Below are 6000 nucleotides of genomic sequence, written 5' to 3' on the forward strand. Positions count from 1 at the left end.
TCCATCGTCTACAAACACCCCACCAATAAGGACACTTAAACAAAGCAGAGTGCGGGGCAAAGAAATATAAACTACAAAAAAATTTCCGAAAAATGAAAATATAAAATTTCAAATACTAGTTCACAGGCAATAATTTTAAATACAAAAAATTAAAATAAAGATAATTTTAGCTCTGCACCACGGATGATAAAAAAGGAAAAAATATGATACAAAAACAACAAAACTCTAAAAATCAAAGAACTTAATAGCCTATCTGTTAAATGTACATAATTTAAAACACCGAATTAAATATTACTTTCAAGTTCAACTACTAAAATGCAAGAAGTTCAAATAGATAATGTTTGTCAGTTCTGCTAAATTTGTTATTTATATAAAATCTGACAAGTTCAACTACTAAAATGAAATAAGTTCAAATAGATTTTGTTTATCAATTCTGCTAAATTTCTTATTAATATAAAATCCATCCACACCTCAACGAACGATTTCGTCGTAAATAATCTCAACCCCCCCAAAAAACTCAATTTAAACATACATATGATGTTAGTACTAAAAAAGCAGGAATAGTCAGGCCACTCAAACCACTGTGACACCAAATTTCAAAACTGTACGTTGTATGAAATTACAATTCAGTTCTCACAGCTCTAAACCATAAGTGCACTAAAAAGACAATACAAAACTATAAAGGCCTAACTTAGGTTGGGACAGATGAAAATAAAATAAGTCCCAGTTTTGAGCAACAACTCCCAGGGCACTGAAAAATGTTTTGAGATCAACTAGTGTATAAGACTTCAGTGGAAAACAAAACTTAACCTCCACAAGGAAAAACATCACAAAGCATGCGTCACATAAACAGTGCAAAATGCCATCATCACCACCCCTGAGATGTGCAAGTGGGATAAGCAGCTGTTAAGTACAGCTTGACAAGATGGGCCAATGCGACAGTAAAAACCCTTGACTTGGACGGTTGGTTTTTCCAGGCCACCACCCGCGCCAGGCACTGGGTGGTTGCCACAAGGGATTGCAAACGGCGACCCACGACCACTACACCCACGTCCCTGACGAACTGCCTCCCACACATCCCCGTCCACGCATTGGAAATAACCCATTGTCTTCCATCTCTGCCTCATTCCCAGAACCATCATTGCCGCTTCCATCTCGACTGCAGACAAACAAGAAACTTCTCTCTCCCAAGCCCAGAGTCGCCGGAGGAGGGCAATGCCGGAGGAACCGTCCGCCAAGCATCATCATGGCGAGACGTCCGACAAGAGCAACAACCTCGATGACGTTCACGTCCCCAGCGAGAAGTGCGCATACACCAAAACCCTCACAGGGGTTGAGCTCCACGACGAGGAGACACTGGAGATTGTCTGCACTAGCGAACCATAAAAGGGCAACGAGATGATGAGCAGGCTCAGGATGAAGGGCGGCGGCTTGTATCCTAGCTTCATCGGAGTTGATGTGGAGTACACCAGCGAAGATGAACCTCCCCAGATGGTAGCAGTCCTGCAGTTGTGCGTGGAGGAACTCTGCTTGGTGTACCACATCGCAGCCGCCACAAACTGGTAACCCATACTACTGTTCATTCATCTGTTCTACTAGTACTAGTCCCTAAAAATTTCATTAAACGTGTTTCCCAACTAGATGAACTACTATAGTTTGTGAAGTGGATGCACGCATGCATTTCTGAAATTGTGAAGTGGATTGTTTCACCAGATTAGCATCTGAAACTGATGCACTGGATTAGCATCTGAAAATTGTTTCACCAAATTAATTTCTAAACTTGATGTACTTGCATAGATTCTGATCTTGATGCACTAGTATAGTTTATAGAATCGATGTATTAAAAGATGTTTTTAAACTTGATGTATAGAAGTAGTTTCTGAACCTGGTCTGATGTAATTTTTAGTAGCAAAAAATGAAGTAAGAACTTGGTGAAGCAATGGTATAGGTATTTTATTCAACAAAAAGAAAACTAAACTTGAAGTAAGTAGCACATAGATCATTTACTCTGGTTATCGGTTCTTGAACTTGGTGAACCATTTGGTGAAGCACTTAAGATACCAAAAAAGAAAAATGACATGGTGTAGTTGAATTTAATTTCAGAACATTGTGTACTAGTTTCTGAACTACATTCATCCATGAATTATACTATATAAGCATCTACCTCATGGATTGTCACTCGTAAACCAAAAAACAAAAGAATTAAATCTTCAAAATGTGTCTCCCCCTTGCAGGCCCAAGCGCCTCAAAGAGTTCCTCCAGGAGGAGAAATTGTACACGTTTGACGGTTTCAGCATTGAAGGTGACAAGCGGATGTTGAACAAGTCTGGTTTGGAGACCAACCCCAACAACTTTATCGACATGCAGCACAAGTGGAAAGTTCCAACCACCAGGAAATTGTACAACTCCTTAGCCGATGTTGCAGCCAGCGTCATCCACCCATTCTACAAAGGCATGAAGAAGAAGATCGACACGGAGGAAGACCACAAACTGTGGGGGATCAGCCCGGTGCCAGACAAGCTCATTGAGTACGCAGGAATAGATGCGTACGCCACCTACAAGTCATGGAAGATAATCGACAACATCACAATAGGTTTGGAAATTTGAAAAGAGCAGGAGGATGACCCCTAGTACCACTGTCACTTTGCGGGATGAAGAGACATGAAAGTCTGCCTTCGTGCTGCTCGCGCTTCTGCTTGTCCTTAATCTTGTTGTTTCAGATTTTTAGTTTGCTTTCGTTAAGTTGAACCAGCTTCCTTATGTTATGTGTGTTAGGGTTTGAACAAGTTTGCCTATGTCTATCAAGTACATCATTTGCTTATGTTGTTCGACAAGTCTGCTAGCTTCCTATTTTCTTTATCCATCATTTGAAGTTGAAGTAGGTTGTGAATGAAACTTGATGGCTGCTATGCAGCACTAGTCATGGAGCAACAAATCACACATGGATATTTTCACAAAAAAACAGTGGCAGACTAACTAAGGACAACAGCAAATAGTAGCCTTGGACGCTCACTACAGCTTAGTCATGTACGGTAGTACTATCACACTAAAAATCAGTTTTTAGTTTCAGAAGAACAATAAAAAGACTAAGTTACAGCCGAGGTCAACATTCAGTACTAACAGCATCATGCTAATAGTAGTTCCAAAATTACTAAGTACTGCAACAGGAAAAGAAGAGAACCATCAGTACGTATTTCCTAGTCACTAGCTTGCTAGGATTGAAAAGTACCGGTAATCTTGAACACACAGTACATCCATTCTACAAAAATAAAAAGGAATGGGAAGCTTCAGCTCGCATTCCCTAAAACAGCGACACACTAAGAATAACAGTAATAGCACAATTGAAAATCTCAGTACAACTTAGTCTATACGACAAGTACTATGATGATACCAAATATTTCCTTGAGAAGAACCACAACATATAAAAAAGAAGGCCAAAACTGAATCAAAAAGATATCAGTTCGACCAAGGAGAAAAGTCACAAGAAAGACAACAGAAGCATGAGCCCACATTGACCAGTGAGGTACTAGTTTCAAACAACACAAAAAATGATCAAAGTACTAGCACAATTGAAATCTCAGTACAACTTAGTTTATTTGGTAAGTGCTATGATGATACCAATCAATGCCTTGAGAAAGAGGGCCAAGACTCAACCAGATAGATTACAGTTCAACCAAGGACAAAAATTCATAAAAACAAACAACAGAAGCATCAGTCCACATTGACCAGTGAAGTAATTATGAAGTTAATAGGGCTATCTGTTAAATGTAGCTAATTTAAACCAGTGCTTTAACTTTTACTATGAAGTTCAACTACTAAAATTCAAGAAGTTCAAACAAAAATTTGGCTCTCAATTTTGCTAAATTTCTTATACTTAAATAAAATCTGGCTAGAGATCACATAGCAATTTCGTCGTAAATAATCTCAATCCCGAAAAAAATTCAGTTCTAATACATTATATGACATCAGTTCTACATAACAAGGAAGCGTCACTCCACTCATGCTAGATCCACAATTGCTATTGTGACACCAAATTTTAAAAGCCTTATGCTGAATGAGATTACAAATTTAGTACTCACAGAACTATACCATAAGTACAAGAAAAGAGGGTACAGAAACTATAAAGGTCCAACTTAGGTTGGGACAGATGAAAATAAAATAAATCTCACTTTTTTTAGGAACAACTCGTAATGCACTTGAAAAAAGGTGTTTTCAGTTCAACTAGTGTATAAGACTTCAGTACAAAAAATAAAACTTAACCAAAACGAATTCCCAATGAAACATACACAAGTGAAACAGCTATTCAACCACACTATCATCATGGAAAAAAGTTTGTTCAACATTGTGCCACAGTTAAAAATATCACAAATTGTACCAGTTATTACATAGTAGTTGACAAGACATCCAAACACTACAAACAAAGCCTACAATGGTTTCAAGAGACATATCACACAAGTATCCCATTCACTACGCAAATGATGACCATTTCTTCTATGCATCAGGAGCCAAAGCCTGAACCTCCTCGGGAAGCTCCAGCAATATAACCTGGTTATTCCAATTGAACACAACTGTATAGAGATCCTGAGCATTCCAATCAACAATACGAGGCTGAAAAACAATAAAAAATATCAAAAATCATGACACATAAAAAAAGAATATACAATCGGCCAAACACAGAAAGTGAAAATCTCAACTAGAACCCACGTCATTATTTTGAATGTTCTCAACGATCTTTTCACCATCATAGGTTCTCGCATACTTCACAGTATATTAATGGCCACATTCATTCGCCCCTTGAAGTGGAACCTTGACAAACATTGGTTTCTTTGCAAAAACCTCCCATTTAGGTTGTTTGCTCGCATTATACTGAGCATCACCATACACGGCCTTCATTACTTGGACCAATCTAGAGATCTGTAAAAAAAGAAAAGAAACCACACATTTTTAGGTCTCAGAAAAGCAGAAACAAATATGCGGAGAACTTAATCGACTACAGATAATAAATGTCACTCACAATCTTCTCGCAGTCTTTATGATAGGTGTCCTTTGAAGGACGATGGTTCTTCTTATAAGGTAAAGAGTCAAGGATGTCAACTCTACTTCGGTACCAATTCATGACATATAAGGAAAAGTGGTTCACTTTCTGATCCTTTGATAAAACCATAGGTTTAAATAGAGGCATCATGATCCAAAAACAAATGACCAAAAAAGAGATATTAAATATTCAAAATAAAAACCAGCATCACATCAAACAAAATAAAACAGGAAATCAGCTAGTAGATCTCACAAGGTCAGACTGAGCAAGTCTTCCTTATCTTTAAGATAGCTCTTGAACTCTCTCGCCACACTCTCCACATTAAACTATTTATCTTCATCACCGTAAAATGTACAGCCAAGCACAACCTGCAAAAAAGCCAAAAAGAAATAGACAAGGGGGAAACGATCAACAAGCAAAGTATTATTAAAACTGGTAAAACAATAGGTAGTCATGTTTCATAGAAACAAACGATCTGATTGATTACCGTGATGAAATATGGACTCAGCAATACCCTATTTCCAGATGCAAAATCAGCATTTCTCTCGGGATCTTGCTTCCAATCATCAATGAGGGAGTCCATTACATCTCCCTCCATCATTTGCCCAGGTGCAAAAACTTCCTAGATGCGTTTCCCAGTGAAGGTAGTTATGCTGTCATCGGGCTAAGGTATCATTGAGAATGCAGCCCTGCAGCACACACAAGAACAATAAGCAGGGGAAGCAAGATAAGGCATTCATAGCAGTTCAAGTTGTATAAAAAAGAGCAGTTAAGGTCAAACTTATCTAGCAGTTAGAAACAACAGAAGAAAAGAAGAGGAAACATAATGAGAGATACTCACTCGGCATACTTCTCACGTCCTTCATCACTAAGCAATAGATTGTACAACTTGCGAGCGCTGTCCATGTGAGGGAATTTATGAGGGAAAAGCTGCTGCATAGGGGAGCAAAACTTTATAGGACCTC

Source organism: Triticum urartu, chromosome 4A, assembly GCF_056163025.1.
Source record: "Triticum urartu cultivar PI428250 chromosome 4A, HENAU_Tu73, whole genome shotgun sequence".
Classification (NCBI taxonomy): Eukaryota; Viridiplantae; Streptophyta; class Magnoliopsida; order Poales; family Poaceae; genus Triticum; species Triticum urartu.